The sequence below is a fragment of the Hyla sarda genome, chromosome 8 (genome assembly GCF_029499605.1).
Source record: "Hyla sarda isolate aHylSar1 chromosome 8, aHylSar1.hap1, whole genome shotgun sequence".
Classification (NCBI taxonomy): Eukaryota; Metazoa; Chordata; class Amphibia; order Anura; family Hylidae; genus Hyla; species Hyla sarda.
The window spans coordinates 228,047,194-228,068,313 of record NC_079196.1 but is presented as its reverse complement, the minus strand read 5'-3'; positions in this window follow the sequence as shown (position 1 = coordinate 228,068,313).

The following is a 21,120-nucleotide window of genomic DNA, read 5'->3' as shown; positions in this document are numbered from 1 at the left end:
GTCGCTCTGGGTTCTGGGATGCTCCTTTTCAGGGTCTTCTGCTCCTTTGTGGACATTTTTCCTTCCGTGCACACCTTCCAAGTGACTCAGGAACCTCCAGTTCCCATGTCTGTCTCGCCAGGATGCTCCTTTTCAGGGCGTTACATTCCTTTTTTGGCTGTTTTTACTTTACGTCTCCTCCTTTGGGGTCTATGTACTCCTGAGATGAAGGACATTCCGGTCATCCAGATTAACCAATCGAGCTCATTTCGCCTTCCGGGTGCTCGCAGTGGGCTCCTGGGACAGGGCTTTTGGGTCTCGATGTTCAGGTCATCGATCTTATGCACCAGGCCTCTCTTGAGCCAGTTTCCGTCTCTTTCTTTTTCCAGTGGTTTTCTGGTCTCCACCTTTTGTACTCGCCTTCTGCTTAGGCGTTCGTTGCTCTACCTGGCGGCTTCCGCCATGTTCTCTTGAATTGGTCGAACCTGGATGGGGTTCTCTTGTTGAACCCTTTTTCCATTTTTGTTTCCCAGCCGGGCTAGCCCTTTGTCTGGTTCTGTGTTCCTTAGGGTTGATTTCCTACTTCCTTCCAGGATGGTTCCGGACCATCTGGCTTCCTAGTTGACTTTTTCTGATCTCTCTATATGGACCATAGGTTTAGTGTTTGCAAAGGACGGTCCCTTCCTTTGGCATCCTAGTCCATCTCCATGGACGGGGGATCTACCAGGAGCTCAATTTCTGTGCCTCGGTTGTTTCTGGCCTGGGGTCTCGTCTGCACCCCTTACAGATGAGTGGGTTCGGTCTCTGGACTGATTCCCTTTCTCTAGTGGTTGTTATTCCCACCCTAAGGGACTGCTTTGGTACATTCCATCAGTATAAGTGTCTCCCAATGAAGAGTGACTGAGAAAAAGAGATCTTTTGTACTCATCATAAAATCTCTTTCTCGTAGCCTTCATTGGTGGGACACCGCACCCACCCATATCTTAATTTTTTGTCCGGATGAACTTTTCTGGTTCTTTATCCATCATTCTTTTCCAGGGTCCTTCAGACATATGTCTTTGTTGGCTTCTCCTACTGCTTTGTGTCAAAACTGATTACCTCACTTCCATTGGGCGGGTATATCCTGCCAGGGAGGAGCCAACTTTTTTTTCAGTGTCAGCGCCTCCTAGTGGCAAGAGCATATACCCATCAGTATAGGTGTCTCCCAATGAAGGCTTTGAGAAAGTGTTCTGTGTATAACTCTGCACGGGCTGATTTATATTAGTGTTCTGTGTATAACTCTGCACGGGCTGTACAGTGGGGATCAAAAGTTTGGGCACCCCAGGTAAAAAAATGTATTAATGTGCATAAAGAAGCCAAGGAAAGATGGAAAAATCTCCCAAAAAATTACAGATTAGACATTCTTATAATATGTCAACAAAAGTTAATTTTATTCTCATCATTTACACTTTCAAAATAACAGAAAACAAAAAAATGACGTCTGCAAAAGTTTGGGCACCCTGCGGAGTTAATATCTTGTACTGCCCCCTTTGGCAAGTATCACAGCTTGCAAATGCTTTTTTTTAGCCAGCCAAGAGTCTTTCAATTCTTGTTTGAGGTATTTGCCCATTCTTCCTTACAAAAGTCTTCCAGTTCTTTGAGATTTCTGGGCTGTCTGTCACGCACTGCTCTTTTAAGGTCTATCCATAGATTTTCAATAATGTTGAGGTCAGGAGATTGTGAAGGCCATGGCAAAACCTACAGTTTATGCCTCTTGATGTAATCCCCCGTGGATTTTGAGGTGTGTTTAGGATCATTATCCATTTGTGTTACGCCGAGCGCTCCGGGTCCCCGTTCCTCCCCGGAGCGCTCGCCTCATCTTCGTTGTTGCAGCGCCCCGGTCAGATCCACTGACCGGGTGCGCTGCGGTCCCGCCTTCAGCCGGGATGCGATTCGCGATGCGGATAGCGCCCGCTCGCGATGCGCACCCCGGCCCCCGTACCTGACTCGCTCTCCCTCGGTCCTGTCCCGGCGCGCGCGGCCCCGCTCCCTAGGGCGCGCGCGCGCCGGGTCTCTGCGATTTAAAGGGCCAGTGCACCAATGATGGTGCCTGGCCCAATCTTCCCAATTAGCTTAATTGGCTCCCACCTGTGCACTTCCCTATATCACCTCACTTCCCCTGCACTCCCTCGCCGGATCTTGTTGCACTTGTGCCTAGTGAAAGCGTTCCCTTGTCTGTTCCTAGTCCGTGTTCCTGACCTCCTGCCGTTGCCCCTGACTACGATCCTTGCCGCCTGCCCCCGACCTTCTGCTACGTCCGACCTTGCTTCTGCCTACTCCCTTGTACCGCGCCTATCTTCAGCATCTTCAGCAGCCAGAGAGGTGAGCCGTTGCTAGTGGATACGACCTGGTCACTACCGCCGCAGCAAGACCATCCCGCTTTGCGGCGGGCTCTGGTGAAAACCTGTAGTGGCTTAGAACCGGTCCACTAGCGCGGTCCTCGCCATCCCTCTCTGGCACAGAGGATCCACTACCTGCCAGCCGGCATCGTGACAGTAGATCCGGCCATGGATCCCGCTGAAGTTCCTCTGCCAGTTGTCGCTGACCTCACCACGGTGGCCGCCCAGCAAGCCCGACAGATCGCCCTTCTAACCCGTCAGCTGTCGGAAATGTCCACCATTTCGCACCAACTTCAGTCGCAACTTCTCCAGCAATCTTCTCCTCCGCCAGCTCCTGCACCTCCTCCGCAGCGAGTGGCCACTCCTAGCCTCTGCCTGTCCTTGCCGGACAAATTTAATGGGGACTCTAAGTATTGCCGTGGCTTTCTTTCGCAATGTTCCCAGCACTTGGAGATGATGTCGGACCAGTTTCCTACTGAAAGGTCTAAGGTGGCTTTCGTGTTCTGCCTTCTGTCTGGAAAAGCCCTGTCATGGGCCGCACCGCTCTGGGACCGCAATGATCCCGTCACTGCCTCTGTACACTCCTTCTTCTCGGAAATTCGAAGTGTCTTTGAGGAACCTGCCCGAGCTTCTTCAGCCGAGATTGCCCTGCTGAACCTGGCCCAGGGTGTTTCTTCCGTTGGCGAGTACGCCATTCAGTTCCGTGCTCTTGCTTACGAGTTGTCCTGGAATAGTGAGATTCTCTGCGCGACCTTTAAAAAAGGCCTATCCAGCAACATTAAAGATGTTCTGGCCGCACGAGAGACTCCTGCTGACCTACATGAACTCATTCATCTAGCCACTCGCATTGACATGCGTTCTTCCGGATGGCGTCTGGAGCTCCGCCTGGATATGGACTTTGTTCGCACGAAGCGTTTTTTCTCTCCGGCTCCTCTCTCCTCTGGTCCTCTGCAATCTGTTCCTGTGCTTCCCGCCGCGGAGGCTGTGCAAGTTGACCGGTCTTGCTTGACACCTCAAGAGAGGACACGACGCCGCATGGAGAATCTTTGCCTGTACTATGCCGGTACCGAACACTTCCTGAAGGATTGTCCTATCCGTCCTCCCCGCCTGGAAAGACGTACGCTGACTCCGCACAAAGGTGACACAGTTCTTGATGTCAACTCTGCTTCTCCACGCCTTACTGTGCCTGTGCGGATATCTGCCTCTACCTTCTCCTTCTCTACTATGCTCTTTTTGGATTCCGGATCTGCAGGAAAATTTTTTTTGGCCTCTCTCATCAACAGGTTCTACGTTCCTGTGACCAGTCTCGCCAGACCCCTCTACATCTATTGTTTTTACAATAAAAGATTGGACTGTCTCGTACGTTTCCACACAGAACCCCTCCTAATTTGCATCGGACCTCATCACGGAAAAATTGAGTTTTTTTTCCTCAGGTTCTTTGGCCCCAAGAAGAGGGGGAGACCCAAGGGGGGGGGTACTGTTACGCCGAGCGCTCCGGGTCCCCGTTCCTCCCCGGAGCGCTCGCCTCATCTTCGTTGTTGCAGCGCCCCGGTCAGATCCACTGACCGGGTGCGCTGCGGTCCCGCCTTCAGCTGGGATGCGATTCGCGATGCGGATAGCGCCCGCTCGCGATGCGCACCCCGGCCCCCGTACCTGACTCGCTCTCCCTCGGTCCTGTCCCGGCGCGCGCGGCCCCGCTCCCTAGGGCGCGCGCGCGCCGGGTCTCTGCGATTTAAAGGGCCAGTGCACCAATGATGGTGCCTGGCCCAATCTTCCCAATTAGCTTAATTGGCTCCCACCTGTGCACTTCCCTATATCACCTCACTTCCCCTGCACTCCCTCGCCGGATCTTGTTGCACTTGTGCCTAGTGAAAGCGTTCCCTTGTCTGTTCCTAGTCCGTGTTCCTGACCTCCTGCCGTTGCCCCTGACTACGATCCTTGCCGCCTGCCCCCGACCTTCTGCTACGTCCGACCTTGCTTCTGCCTACTCCCTTGTACCGCGCCTATCTTCAGCATCTTCAGCAGCCAGAGAGGTGAGCCGTTGCTAGTGGATACGACCTGGTCACTACCGCCGCAGCAAGACCATCCCGCTTTGCGGCGGGCTCTGGTGAAAACCTGTAGTGGCTTAGAACCGGTCCACTAGCGCGGTCCTCGCCATCCCTCTCTGGCACAGAGGATCCACTACCTGCCAGCCGGCATCGTGACAATTTGTAGAAGCCATCCTCTCTTTACTTCAGCTTTTTCACAGATGGCATCAAGATAGCATCCAAAATTTGCTGAAATTTTATTGAATCCATTTTTCCTTCTATTCGTGAGATGTTCCCTATGCCACTGGCTGCAATACAACCCCAAGGCATGATTGATCCACCCCCATGCTTAACAGTTGGACAGAGGTTCTTTTCATTAAACTCTGTTCCCCTTCTTCTCCAAACGTACCTTTGCTCATTCTGGCCAAAAAGTTCAATTTTAACCACATAGCTCCACAGAACTTGTTTCCAAAATGCATCAGGCTTGTCTATATTTTCATTTGCAAAGTTCAAACGCTGATTTTTGTGGTGATGACGTAGAAGAGGTTTTCTTCTGATGACTCTTCCATGAAGACCATATTTGTACAAGTATCTCTTTATAGTGGAATAGTGTACCACAACTCCATTGTCTGACAGATCTTTCTGGAGGGATTGTGCAGTCAAACGTGGGTTTTGAATAGTTTTTCTCACAATTCTGTCTGATATTTTTCTTGGTCTTCCAGATCTTGCTTTAACTTCCACTGTTCCTGATGACTGCCATTTCTTAATTACATTCCGAACAGAGGATATTGACATCAGAAAACTTTTGCCATCTTCTTATAGCCTTCTTCAGCTTTGTGAGCATCAACTATTTTCAGTTTCAGATTTCTAGACAACTGCTTAGAAGAAACCATGGTGCTCATTGTTGGGGCAAGGTCAGATGAGTCTGGGCATTTAAAACCTTTGAGATTGACATCACCTGGTCTTCCCAGATGATGATTGAGAACAATCCATGACACTGGCAGGTCTCAGCTTTGCAAAGGGGGTAGTGCCTGCTATAAATTCTGCAGGGTGCCCAAACTTTTGCAGACGCCATTTTATTTTTCTGTTATTTTGAAAGTGTAAATGATGGAAATAAAATCTAACTTTTGTTGACATATTATAAGAATGTCTAATCTGTAATTTGATGCCTTTTGGAGATTTTTTCATCTTTCCTTGGCTTCTTTATGCACATTAATACAAATTTTTACCTAGGGTGCCCAAACTTTTGATCCCCAGTATATATATATATATATATATATATATATATATGTATATGTGTGTGCTATGTATAACTATGCACAGGCTAATTTATATTAGTGTGCTGTGTAAAACTCTGCATGGGCTGTATATATATATTAGTATGCTGCATATAACTCTGCACGGGCTGTATATGTGTAAAGGCTAACGTGTTAGCCTGTTTTTGTGGGAGGAGCTGGAGCGGCACATAAGAACCCTCAGCTGGTTGCTGCATTGCACCGCGGGTTCTTTACGTCAGCCGATCAGCTGACTAGCCGTAGTCATCTGACCGGAACCGAACGCACAGCAGTGCAGCTCGTCGAGCAGGTAAGCAACCGGGAATGATCGGGGTTAGGATGGCAGTGTATCCCCTTGCTCCAGAGGTAAGCTGGAGACAGAGGGGATCCCCGTTAAGCCCGGCCCCAGGTTACTTTCGTTTTAATACGCAGCCAGCTCGGGCCACGCTACTGTGATGTTATATGCATAACGGGGGTGACGCCGGCTCGGTCACGCTACAGTATTTTTAGATGCATAGCTATGGGGGTGATGCCGGCTCGGTCACGCTACAGTATTATTAGATGCATAGCTATGGGGGTGATGCCGGCTTGGTCACGCTACAATATTATTAGATGCATAGCTATGGGGGTGATGCCGGCTTGGTCACGCTACAATATCAGTCACAGGCGTATTACCTTTTCAGGGGAAAAGCCGGCTTGGTCACGCTACACATTGATTACAGCGCATACAGCAAAGGAATCTCGGCTCTGCCACGCTATATACAGGTAGGTGTATATGTTACAATGTCAGCCGGTCATGTGGGTTATGGGAAAATTACCAGGGTAGTATTGTTACAGATGTCTTTATTATAGTGCATGTATTATAGATTGAGGCTGGCTTCAATACATCATGAATCATGTTGTGCATATAAGCCAGGAGGATGCTGGTTAATTTCATATTTACCGATTGTCAGCATGTCAGACAGGTTGTACCCACATGAAGGTATCTCACAGATGTATCCTTTATTACAGCTTGGAGTTTGCAGTACTTTATCATCTATACGTTTCACTCTGTACGGTTTACCCTATAACATGGCTGGTATGTGGTGATATGTTATCATGTATAGTTAGCAGTTACTTAGTGTAACTGCAGCAATTATATTTAGGTCATGTTTTTAGATTCAGGTCCGGTTACTCGTGGAGCAGCTAATAGTGAATCTTCAGGGGTATCAGCATTACGGTTATTAGGGTAGGTAACATATAGTTATATTAGTAGAACACAATGTTGAAGGTAGTATGGTATTTTAGACTTATCATATGTATTTGGTTTTTTTCAGTTTAAAGGCTGTCATGTATCTTAGAGGATTAGGTTGCTTGGTCGTCATCAAAAACGCATTGCCAGACGTCGGGTATGTAGTAAGTTGTGTTAGTAGTAGTCTGTTACAAATGTTTTATGTTACAAATCGAATTACGGTTCATTTTTCCTAAATCCAGGCTATTATCTCATCAGTCAATTAAAGTCATTAGAGTTCGGCTTTATCTCACATTCCTCGGTAGTAATTTTTCGCCTACTACAAGCAGAGATTGGTCAGGTACAGTGAATAGATAGGGTCTTGTGTTTTGATGTAATATAATGTTTAATAAGGTTATTTGAAATCTTGTTGCATGTTTCTTTGCGTACTTCAATTAGAATCACCTCCAGGAATCTATCTTACTGGGCTGAACTTAACAGAGGGTGTCTCTATTCTTCACGGTTATCAGGAGATTCTCACTACATTTCTGGTAGGTAGTTAGCTTAAGGTTTCAGGTAGGTGTGTGTAGAAAGGTTCATGATGTTATGTTCGTTTCGTTTCAGTCAGCCGGCCAGGTGGTGTCAGCAGCGAGGTCCGCAATTGTTGGTACGTGCCGGATTAATAGAGTCTGGTTATTAGTATCCTTTGTGTAGTCAGAATAAAAGTACATGTCCTGTTGTTTATGGTACAGGTTATAATTATAAGTGTTATAATACGGATTGTTGTTGTCTTAGCTTCAGGTGGTGCAGATTCTTCATCAGTTCGGGTAAGGTATCCTTAATGATTTATCCTCGATAGTTGCCTCATGAACCCAACACGCCTTTGGGTTGCAACTATCTCATGGATTCAGTGCACTATTATTAGTCATGGTTGCTATCACATGTCCAGTTCAGGATACAGGGTGCAGTTCTGGTATAGGTTATGAGTAGACGATTCACTTTCACACTATTGCCATTGGTATTGGTTGGTGACAGTCACGTTTCTTCTGTTCATTCGATATAGCTAGTCAGAGTTGAGTTTTGGTCTTATTGTTTTGGGGGGGGGGATTTTGGGGTTATCTTTCAGAATGTCTCATGCGTCTGACATAAAGGAATCAGCCTCTGTTATGGATAATGCAGCCAGGTCTTCAGAACGGGCTAGTGTGATGTCTTACAGGAATTGGACTATACCCAAGATCATGGCAGAACTGGCCAAGAAAGGAATCCCCTTTTCTGTGACAGCTAAGAAAGCGGAACTTTATCGGCTATAAGTGTCAGACACAGTGAGTAATTCTAACGAAGTAGTGTCTATGAACATGCTGCACACGTCTATTACTCAGCTACATGCTCTTATTAATAATATGGCAACCAATATGTCTGATATGCAGGGTAGAGTGGAGGCTCTAGAGAATAGGAACGCTACAGCGCCTACACCATCTGTTACTCCTCAACAACCTCTGCCTCAAGTTAGTCAGCCAGGTACAGTTTCTGACATTCCCAACATAGCTCTAGCACATTTCATCCCTGTGCATATTAACAAAGATATTTTAGAAGGCAAGGACGTAAATTTAGCTTCACTGTTAATAGCCACGCATGATATTGCGGAGAATAAATCTATAGCGTGCGGTGATGTTTCTGTAGTTTTGAAGTCAGAAGACGCTAGGCTTAACAGGAAGCTAACATTGTCCGAATTCACTATGGCCTTTAGTATATATCGGGATGTCATATGTACAGCTAAACCAGACAGGAGAGAGGAATTAGATCAGTACCTTTACAAAATTACAGAATTTAACCATAAGTACGGCGGACATTACTTTTATGTTTACCGTAAATCTTTTTTGGCCAAGGCAGCAGCTGCGCTCAGCCAGTTCAGTTTTGTAGTGAACTGGGCAGTAGTTGACACTGAAATTTACTGCAACCATTTTGCAGGTCTTAAAGCAGCTGTATGTGCTAGGTGTCAGTCTAGTACTCATTACACGGAATGGTGTTACTTGGTTAATTCTGAGTCAGCAGACAGTCAGCCGGGTACGTCAGGTGCCAGTCAGCCAAAAAATCAAAAAATATCTGGGCTAGTTGATAAGTTGGGGCTATTCGTTTTCTGGGCAAATCGCAAATTTGCAACAATTACACCTCGTGCAACTATGGACAGTGCAGGTTGTTGCATATCTGCACAATCTGCTTTAGGGCTCACCCCAAAACTGCATGTTCCCAGAAAAGAGAAAAGGCATGACTAAGCGTGGTCAATTTAGAGTTTTTGAATCTGTTTCTGGAAGACCATCCTGACCAGTGTTTTGTTAGGTTCCTTCTTAAGGGTTTTCAGGATGGTTTTCATACAGGCTTAGTGTCACTTCTTGAAGCTATGTAAGAGTGTAGAAATTTGTTATCAGCTTCTGCAGATCCAGACACTGTATCTTCTCTTATCCAAGTGGAGTTAGATAAGGGCTTCATTATTGGTCCTTTCTTGCAATCCCCGTGTGATGTCTGGAGAGTGAGTCCTATTGGCTTAGTCACCGGGAAATTCTCCAATAAAAAAAGATTAATATATGATTTGTCCATGAATATATGAATTAGTCTTAATTCTCTTATACTGGCAGAAGAGTTTTCTTTAAAATATGCTTCCACTGATAGTGCCATTGCTATTATCCTTAGTGAGGGGCAAGGAGCTTGACTTAGCAAAGCCGAAATATCTGACGCATTCAAACTCCTACCCATACTTCCTCAGCTATGTAAGTGGCATGGTATTAAGTGGTTAGATAGGTATCACTTTGCGGTCAAATTGCCGTTTGGAGCTAGGAGTAGTCCTTGGTTGTTCAACAGGTTTGCAGATGCTCTACACTGGATTCTTGAAAATAGGTTCTCATCTCATCATATACACTATCTTGATGATTTTTTGCTTATCGAGCCGCCTCACAAGGTGCCCAGGGATTTAGCAGTCGTGCTAGCGGCATTCGAGCAACTAGAGGTTCCTGTTTTGCCCAAGAAAGTAGAAGGTCCCACATTACATCATTATGTTTCTTGGAGTAGTGCTCGATTCACAAAAGATGGAGGCAAGTTTACAAGTGGACAAATTACAGAGAGTCAGAGAAGCGATCGTGAAATTGAAAAACAGTCCTCACATACTCAAAGTCGAGATACAATCGATGTAAGGTATGTTGAATTTTGCGATGTGTATAATCCCGCAAGGCCGCACATTCATTTCTAGGCTGCTCGAACTCCTTCCAACGGCTCCAGAGCAAAACAGCGTCATTCATTTAAATCAGCAGGCGTTCATAGATCTGAGGATGTGGGAACTGTTTTTCCGTAATTGGAATTTCCTTTTTCATTCCTAAAATATGTGATCAATCTCCCATAATTTTCTCAGATGCTTCCGCCGTTCTGAGTTTTGCTGCTTTTTGGGGTAAGAAATGGCTGGCGAGTCCATGGCCCTCAGAAGTTAGCCAGATGTCCGGTTTCCAACGCAATTCTGTCCTATTTGAGCTATATCCTATTGTAGCAACTGCCCAGGTTTGGGGTCACTATTGGGAGAAGTCCACTGTACTCTTTGTATCAGCTAATGCAGCCATAGTGGAAGTGTTGTTAAAGGGTAGATTGAAATGTCCTCACATCATGTCATTTGGCAGGAGATTAGTTTGGTTGTCACTATTTCATAACTTCATAACAACTTTTCCTGTGCACACATAAATGGTATTCAGAATATACAGTGGGGATCAAAAGTTTGGGCACCCCAGGTAAAAATTTGTATTAATGTGCATAAAGAAGCCAAGGAAAGATGGAAAAATCTCCAAAGATTAGATTAGACATTCTTATAATATGTCAACAAAAGTTAGATTTTATTTCCATCATGTACACTTTCAAAATAACATAAAACAAAAAAATGGTGTATGCAAAAGTTTGAGCACCCTGCAGAGTTAATATCTTGTACTGCCCCCTTTGGCAAGTATCACAGCTTGTAAACGCTTTTTGTAGCCAGCCAAGAGTCTTTCAATTCTTGTTTGAGGTATCTTTGCCCATTCTTCCTTACAAAAGTCTTACAGTTTGAGATTTCTGGGCTGTCTGTCACGCACTGCTCTTCCATAGATCCATAGATTTTTCAATTATGTTGAGGTCAGGAGATTGTGAAGGCCATGGCAAAACCTTCAGTTTATGCCTCTTGATGTAATCCCCCGTGGATTTTGAGGTGTGTTTAGGATCATTATCCATTTGTAGAAGCCATGCTCTCTTCAACTTCAGCTTTTTCACAGATGGCATCAAGGTAGCATCCAAAATTTGCTGAAATTTTATTGAATCCATTTTTCCTTCTACTCATGAGATGTTCCCTGTGCCACTGGCTGCAATACAACCCCAAAGCATGATTGATCCACCCCCATGCTCAACAGTTGGACAGAGGTTCTTTTCATTAAATTCTGTTCCCCTTCTTCTCCAAACGTACCTTTGCTCATTCCGGCCAAAAAGTAAAATTTTAACCTCATCGGTCCACAGAACTTGTTTCCAAAATGCATCAGGCTTGTCTATATGTTCATTTGCAAAGTTCAAACGCTGATTTTTGTGGTGAGGATTTAGAAGAGGTTTTCTTCTGATGACTCTTCCATGAAGACCATATTTGTACAAGTATCTTTTTATTGTGGAATAGTGTACCACAACTCCAGTGTCTGCCAGATCTTTCTGGAGGGATTGTGCAGTCAAACGTGGGTTTTTAATTGTTCTTCTCACAATCCTGCAAGCTGTTCTAGCTGATATTTTTCTTGGTCGTCCAGATCTTGCTTTAACTTCCACTGTTCCTGATGACTGCCATTTCTTAATTACATTCCAAACAGAGGATACTGACACCTGAAAACGTTTTGCTATCTTCTTATAGCCTTCTCCAGCTTTGTGAGAGTCAACTATTTTCAGTTTCAGATTTCTAGACAACTGCTTAGAAGAACCCATGGTGCTCATTGTTGGGGCAAGGTCAGATGAGTCCGGGCATTTAAAACCTTTGAGATTGACATCACCTGGTCTTCTCAGATGATGATTGCGAACAATCCATGACACTGGCAGGTCTCAGCTTTGCAGAGGGGGCAGTGTATGCTATAAATTCTGCAGGGTGCCCAAACTTTTGCAGATGCCATTTTTTAGTTTTCTGTTATTTTGAAAGTGTAAATGATGGAAGTAAAATCTAACTTTTGTTGACATATGATAAGAATGGCTAATCTGTAATATAATGCCTTTTGGAGATTTTGCCATCTTTTCTTGGCTTCTTTATGAACATTAATACAATTTTTTACCTGGGGTGCCCAAACTTTTGATCCCCACTGTAGCAGCTGATGCTCTTTCTAGAAGAAACTTTTCGCTTTTCTTGCAAGTAATGACAGAAGCAGAGCCAGAAGGGGCCCAGATCCCGACGTGGCATTCATCCACGGATCCTTGATTAGTCAAGCACTGGCAAACAGCTTGTCATTAAATCATTGTCTCCTAATACTCAGAGAGTTTATGATTCAACAACAAGTCACCGTACAAAGATTTTTTTAGTGTGTCAATCAAAATAATATCACCAAAATAAACACTAAAACTTAGCTTTTAAGAAATATGCGACTAAAAAGGGAATAAATCCTAAACCATCAAAAAACAAACTGGCACAAAGCCATAAACAACAAGTCCAATCACAAGAGTTTGTTTATGTAGAAAATGCCTACCCCCAATCAGGGTTTACGACAAAGACAAACAACCTGGGTGGATCTATACGACCGGTCCAACAATAACAATCATTAGAAGAAGATTGCACAAAAAATAACAAATTCAATATAGTCACCTGACCTAAAAGTGAGGTGTGAGGTCAAGGTAAAAGGGGAGAGGGGACTTGGGGATATTGGCCAAGTTTGACAATAGGCCGCTAGCCTGGTATCTCCCTAGAACACCCTCTCTCTAAAGCCTAACCCTAGGCGGAGTGTACGCCCTGATAAGGGCGGCCCCGCTCAGGAACCTAAACCTGCCTCTGTTCCTATATACCCTACAATGAGGGGTATAGAGGGAGGGGGCTCACTATCTCACTGGGGTACCCTGAATAGCTAGAGGGATAGGATAGGAGATCCCTATTAGTATACAAATAAATGGAGATATAGAAAGGTATTAGTGAGGGTCTGTATTAGTCAACAACCATAGGTCTATCACAAAGGAGCCACTAAATGAATTGTCTATATCAAAGGAGCCACTGGATGGATTGACAAGGTATCAAGTGTTTTTATATTACATAATAGATATGGTATATATCGACTACAGCGGCCCTGAGAGTAGTGTCAGATGATAAATATGACACTCAAGACAAAAAACTATTTCTGCCAAGATAACAAGCTCAAAAATATATTGTAAAGAATTGCAGTAAATAGTAAAACAGATAACAAATGGTAATGTTAATATATAGACATGATTTGCAAGATGACATATATCTCAATAGCAAAATTCAACAATGCCAAGTGGATACCAAACTGTCAAATATAGTGGCTCAACATGATTGATGCTTAAACCAACAAAAAAAATGGAAAGATATACTTATCACAAAAGTAAGGACCGGTCTCTAACAAGGATGTCACGAAAAAAGTCCCATATTGGACTGATATGGAAAATGTCCCAACGAGTTTCACGCCCCCCTGCTCTTCAGGGGACAGTCTGGGGGCTGGATAAAACTGGCAAGACAATCCTTGGATGGTCAGATAGGGAGCAGTACAGATGGTGACACACTGCTGATGACCATGTGTCTAAATGGAAGTTTCCCGGTTTAAATACAAACAGTAGGAACCTCCCCCCTCGCTATGATAACCAACAGGGTGCATTCCCCTATAAAGGGGCTTACCTTATTGGATGTCGATATATTCCTGAATCCACCTAAGCCTCCCCTGACAGGTAACCGGAACTTACATCAGACGCCAGACCCATGAGTCTGCTCCGACCGGTCGTATAGATCCACGCGGGTTGTTTGTCTTTGTCGTAAACCCTGATTGGGGGTAGGCATTTTCTACATAGACAAACTCTCGTGATTGGACTTGTTGTTTATGGCTTTGTGCCAGTTTGGTTTTTGATGGTTTGGGATTTATTCCCTTTTTAGTCGCATATTTATTAAAAGCTAAGTTTTAGTGTTTATTTCGGTGATATTATTGAGTTTATGATTCAGCATGGAAAGTATTTCAGAGTTTCCATCAGGATTTTCCAGAAGATTTCAGATCTGTAGAGTTTGTTTTAGCTTTCATTGGGTTTTGCCACACTAATATGCATCTGGCACAAAACACCATAAAAATTTATTTGGCAGGAATTCATCATTATTTGTCCTTGACTGATCCTCGCAGAGATTCCTTGTTTTCATCATGCATGGTCAAGGCAGCGCTGAAAGGTATTTTAAAAGGGGAAATACCTAAGGGACCTGTCAGGCAACCTATTTCAGGGGAACTATTCAGGCAGCTTTCGGATGTGCTCGACAATGCCCCATTCGGTTGGCATGACAGTCTCAAGCTGAAAGTTGCAATGTATCTGGGGTATTACAGGTTTCTCAGGCAAGGGGAATTCACCAGCCGTAGTACTCATAGTTCGTTCCTCAAGGTGGGTCAGTTACAATGAAAAATAGATCATTTTGAGTTATTCCTGAATAGTACTAAGACAACTTTACCAGGGCAGGTTATAGTGATCCGTTATTTTACTACAACTAAGAAATGTGAGTCCAGTTTACGGTTTTGGATTCATTGTTGGTGCAATGTCGTCTTTATCAGTCTGACGCTCCTCTGTTGTTGTTACGCCTAGCGCTCCGGGTCCCCGCTCCTCCCCGGAGCGCGTACGGCGTCTCTCTCTCCACAGCGCCCCGGTCGGTCCCGCTGACCGGGAGCGCTGCACTGTCATGGCCGTCGGGGATGCGATTCGCACAGCGGGACGCGCCCGCTCGCGAATCGCATCCCAGGTCACTTACCCGTTCCCGTCCCCTGCTGTCATGTGCTGGCGCGCGCGGCTCCGCTCTCTAGGGCGCGCGCGCGCCAGCTCCCTGAGACTTAAAGGGCCAGTGCACCAATGATTGGTGCCTGGCCCAATTAGCTTAATTGGCTTCCACCTGGTCCCTGACTATATCTGACCTCCTCCCATGCACTCCCTTGCCGGATCTTGTTGCCCTTGTGCCTAGTGAAAGCGTTTTGTGTGTCCAAAGCCTGTGTACCAGAACTTCTGCTATCCACCCTGACTACGAACCTTGCTGCCTTCCCCGACCTTCTGCTACGTCCGACCTTGCTTCTGTCTACTCCCTTGTACCGCGCCTATCTTCAGCAGCCAGAGAGGTTGAGCCGTTGCTAGTGGATACGACCTGGTCACTACCGCCGCAGCAAGACCATCCCGCTTTGCGGCGGGCTCTGGTGAATACCTGTAGTGACTTAGAACCGGTCCACTAGCACGGTCCACGCCAATCCCTCTCTGGCACAGAGGATCCACCTCCTGCCAGCCGGCATCGTGACAGTAGATCCGGCCATGGATCCCGCTGAAGTTCCTCTGCCTTATATCTCTGATATCACCACGGTGGTCGCCCAGCAATCCCGACAGATCGCCCATCTAACCCACCAGCTGTCGGAAGTGTCCACCATTGTGCAGCAACTTCAGTCGCAACTTCTGCAGCAATCATCTCCTCCGCCAGCTCCTGCACCCCTTCCGCAGCGAGTGGCCACTCCTAGCCTCCGCCTGTCCTTGCCGGACAAATTTAATGGGGACTCTAAGTTTTGCCGTGGCTTTCTTTCGCAATGTTCCCTGCACTTGGAGATGATGTCGGACCAGTTTCCTACTGAAAGGTCTAAGGTGGCTTTCGTAGTCAGCCTTCTGTCTGGAAAAGCCCTGTCATGGGCCACACCGCTCTGGGACCGCAATGACCCCGTCACTGCCTCTGTACACTCCTTCTTCTCGGAAATTCGAAGTGTCTTTGAGGAACCTGCCCGAGCCTCTTCTGCTGAGACTGCCCTGCTGAACCTGGTCCAGGGTAATTCTTCCGTTGGCGAGTACGCCATACAATTCCGTACTCTTGCTTCTGAACTTTCCTGGAATAATGAGGCCCTCTGCGCGACCTTTAAAAAAGGCCTATCCAGCAACATTAAAGATGTTCTGGCCGCACGAGATACTCCTGCTAATCTGCATGAACTCATTCATCTAGCCACTCGCATTGACATGCGTTTTTCTGAGAGGCATCAAGAGCTCCGCCAGGAAAAAGACTTAGATCTCTGGACGCCTCTCCCACAGTCTCCATTGCAATCTGCGCCTAGGCCTCCCGCCGAGGAGGCCATGCAAGTGGATCGGTCTCGCCTGACCCTGGAAGAGAGGAATCGCCGTAAGGAAGAGAATCTTTGTCTGTACTGTGCCAGTACCGAACATTTTTTGGTGGATTGCCCTATCCGTCCTCCACGTCTGGGAAACGCACGCTCGCACCCAGCTCTCGTGGGTGTGGCGTCTCTTGATGCTAAGTCGGCTTCTCCACGTCTCACGGTGCCTGTACGGATTTCTTCTTCAGCCAGCTCTTCCCTCTCAGCCGTGGCCTGCCTGGACTCTGGTGCCTCTGGGAATTTTATTCGGGAGTCCTTGGTGAATAAATTCCGCATCCCGGTGACCCGTCTTGTCAAGCCACTCCACATTTCCGCGGTCAACGGAGCCAGGTTGGATTGCACCGTGCGTTTCCGCACGGAGCCCCTCCTAATGTGCATCGGACCTCATCATGAGAAAATTGAGTTTTTGGTCCTCTCCAATTGCACTTCTGAAATTCTCCTTGGACTACCCTGGCTTCAACACCATTCCCCAACCCTGGATTGGTCCTCAGGGGAGATCAAGAGCTGGGGTACCTCTTGCTTCAAGGACTGCCTTAAACCGGTTCCCAGTACTCCCTGCCGTGACCCTGTGGTTCCTCCTGTATCCGGTCTCCCTAAGGTCGTTATGGACTCTGCCCGCCTTAAGAAGTGCCTCTCCCCCCCTCCCAGTCCAGTCAGTCAAGCCTCGGTGCCTCCTCGTGGCCCTCGTCCTGGTGTCACACTGCCCCGTGCCAGGCCTCACCCTCTGCCCTCCCTCCCCATTCCCACTCCTGCTGTACTGCCTGCCGTTGAGGAATCCCTCCATCCTTTCCCGGTGTCCTCATCCCAGGGGGGGCAGTTACCGGACAAAGAGAAGGGGAGACCTAAGGGGGGGGGTACTGTTACGCCTAGCGCTCCGGGTCCCCGCTCCTCCCCGGAGCGCGTACGGCGTCTCTCTCTCCGCAGCGCCCCGGTCGGTCCCGCTGACCGGGAGCGCTGCACTGTCATGGCCGTCGGGGATGCGATTCGCACAGCGGGACGCGCCCGCTCGCGAATCGCATCCCAGGTCACTTACCCGTTCCCGTCCCCTGCTGTCATGTGCTGGCGCGCGCGGCTACGCTCTCTAGGGCGCGCGCGCGCCAGCTCCCTGAGACTTAAAGGGCCAGTGCACCAATGATTGGTGCCTGGCCCAATTAGCTTAATTGGCTTCCACCTGGTCCCTGACTATATCTGACCTCCTCCCATGCACTCCCTTGCCGGATCTTGTTGCCCTTGTGCCTAGTGAAAGCGTTTTGTGTGTCCAAAGCCTGTGTACCAGAACTTCTGCTATCCACCCTGACTACGAACCTTGCTGCCTGCCCCGACCTTCTGCTACGTCCGACCTTGCTTCTGTCTACTCCCTTGTACCGCGCCTATCTTCAGCAGCCAGAGAGGTTGAGCCGTTGCTAGTGGATATGACCTGGTCACTACCGCCGCAGCAAGACCATCCCGCTTTGCGGCGGGCTCTGGTGAATACCTGTAGTGACTTAGAACCGGTCCACTAGCACGGTCCACGCCAATCCCTCTCTGGCACAGAGGATCCACCTCCTGCCAGCCGGCATCGTGACAGTTGTTGTTCAAGAATTCTCCATTAACGACCTCTTCGTTTATCAAGTATTTACGTATTTTGATCAGGTCTATTGGTGGCGATCCGACCTCGCTGTCTGGCCATTCCTTTCGCATTGGGGCTGCCACTGCTGCGTCACATAATGGAGTACCAGCGCATATCATCAAGAAGTTAGGTCATTGGAAATCGGGCAGTTTTATGCGTTACATTCCCAATCCTCGTAAAGAGTTTTGCCCTCTTTATACACGTGTACTCTGTACACAGCAGTAATGGCACACATCAGACTGCATAGCTATATACGAGGTGATTAGGAAGAGTAAGATGTTAGGTAGGGACGGTCGTCATACGGTAAGATACAACTGCAAGTGTAAAGGCTAATGTGTTAGCCTGTGTTTGTGGGAGGAGCTGGAGCGGCACATAAGAACCCGTGGCTCGTTGCGCTGTGGGTTCTTTACTCCCACCCACCCTCCCTTTATTTTTATATTTCACAGGGTATGCCCTCTTTATACAGGTTTACTCTGTACGCAGCAGTAATGGCACACATCAGACTGCATAGTTATATACGAGGTGATTAGGAAGCGTAAGATGTTAAGTAGGGACGGTCGTCATACGGTAAGACCCGACCGCAAATATATATATGCAGAAGAGGAAAGCAGCACTCCAGGTGTAGGGATGTGCGGGTGCCTCCCGTTGTTGATCCGGGTCAGAGATCCAAACTGGATATAGAAAGTAGAAACCGTGGCACTCCAGATAGGTGAAGAAAGTGATGTCTTTATTCACTCCAACGAGCGACGTTTCTGCCGGCTCACCCAGCCATTATCAAGCAACAAAATGGTGAAAAGGGAGGATATTTAAAGGTCACGCAGGACCACCCACAAATTAACATGATTGGCATGTAAACAAAACATAAAGCATGAGTGAAAGCAGCGATCTTAGTGATGTCCAAGTTCTGCAGTGTATACAGATGTCCGGTGCAACAGTGTACTGCACATTACATGTGTATATGTGAAAAGTGCAGTATATAATGTGTATATACATAAGAAAAGTGAGAAAGTCCATATACATCAGTGGGCAGAGGCTTCCGTCACTCACCCGGCATCCGGCGTAGGTAGGAGGAGAGGAAAGAAGGCACTTCCGGCACACAGCGAGGCTCAGTCCAGCGTGCAGAAGTGACATATGTAAACAACACCGTGTGACTAATCACGCGCACTGTTACCTAGAGACGGGCAGGGTCCTATTCAGCGCATGCGGACGCCGCCCGTCTCTAGGTAACAGTGCGCATGATTAGTCACACGGTGTTGTTTACATACGTCACTTCCGCACGCTGGACTGAGCCTCACTGCGTGCCGGAAGTGCCTTCTTTTCTCTCCTCCTACCTTCGCCGCCTGCGTGACGGAAGCCTCCGCCCACTAATGTATATGGACTTTCTCACTTTTCTTATGTATATACACCTTTATATACTGCACTTTTCACATATACACATGTAATGTGCAGCACACTGTTGCACCGGACATCTGTATACATTGCAGAACTTGGACATCACTATGATCGCTGCTTTCACTCATGCTTCATGTTTTGTTTACATGCCAATCATGTTAATTTGTGGGTGGTCCTGCGTGACCTTTAAATACCCTCCCTTTTCACCATTTTGTTGCTTGATAATGGCTGGGTGAGCCGGACGAAACGTCGCTCGTTGGAGTGAATAAAGACATCACTTCCTTCACCTATCTGGAGTGCCACTGTTTCTACTTTCTATATATATATATATATATATATATATTATTATTATTTTTTTTTATTAGTGTGCTGTGTATAACTGCACTGGCTGTATATAAATTAGTGTGCTGTGTATAAGGGTGCGTTCACATGGAGTAAATGAAGAGTAATTCACGCTGAAAAATTTACGGGCGGAAAAAATATTTTTTTTTGCGCGCAATTTGCAATTTGCGGGTAAAAAATTTTTTTTGCAATTTGCGCGGAAATGGCAAAAAAAAAAACTTTACTTCTTTCTCCCCCATGTCCGCGCGGACATGGGGGAGAAAGAAGTAAAGGTTTTTTTTTTGCCATTTCCGCGCAAATTGCAAAAAAAATTTTTTACCATTGACTTCAACTGATTTCTGCTAGCGGATTCCACTTGAAGAATGAACATGTTCTTTCTTCAAGCGGAACGGAATTCAGCGTTGGAATTCTGCTAGCAGTGTGAACAGGCCAGCAGAAATAACATTAAAGTCAATGGACAGAGGAGATATGCATTAATTTGTAGCGGAGAATTTAAGAGGAATTAATCTTGTGTGAACGCACCCTTAACGTAGGTTTCCTCTGGCTGCAAGGGGGAGGACACACTGCACGGGACATAGAAATGCATGGGGTTTGTACAGGACATGAACATCACTGTATGAACCCTGTGCATTTCTATGTCAGCGTTCATACAGGGAAGCAGAAATGCACAGGGTTCATACAAGGAAGCAGAAATGCACAGGGTTCATACAAGGAAGCAGAAATGCACAGGGTTCATACAAGGAAGCAGAAATGCACAGGGTTCATACAGGGAAGCAGAAATGAACAGGGTTCATATAGGGAAGCAGAAATGCACAGAACTCATACATGGAAGCAGAAATGCACAGGGTTCATACAGGAAAGCAGAAATGCACGGGCTCATACACGGAAGCAGAAATGCACGGGGCTCATACAGGGAAGCAGAAATGCACAGGGCTCATACAGGGAAGAAATGCATGGGGTTCATACAGGGAAGAAGAAATGCATGGGGTTCATACAGGGAAGAAGAAATGCATGGGGTTCATACAGGGAAGAAGAAATGCATGGGGTTCATACAGGGAAGCAGAGATGCACAGGGTTCATACAGAGAAGCAGAAATGTACGGGGTTCATCCAGGGAAGCAGAAATGCACAGGGTCTATATAGGGAAGCAGAAATGCACGCGGCTCATACAGGGAAGCAGAAATGCACGGGGTTCATACAGGGAAGCAGAAATGCACGGGGTTCATACAGGGAAGCAGAAATGCACAGGGTTCCTATAGGGAAGCAGAAATGCAGGGGGTTCATACAGGGTTGCAGAGATGCAGGGAGTTCATACAAGGAAGCAGAAATACACAGGGTTCATACAGGGAAGCAGAAATGCGTAGGGTTCATACAGGGTTGCAGAGATGCACGGGGTTCATACAGGGATGCAGAAATGCACAGGGTTCATACAGGGAAGCAGAAATGCACGGGGTCCATACAGGGAAGCAGAAATGCATGGGTTTTTTACAGTGGACTTCATGCAAGTGTTCATTGCACTGCAGCTTCAAGTGAAAGTCAGGAGGGAATTTTTTTTGCACGCAA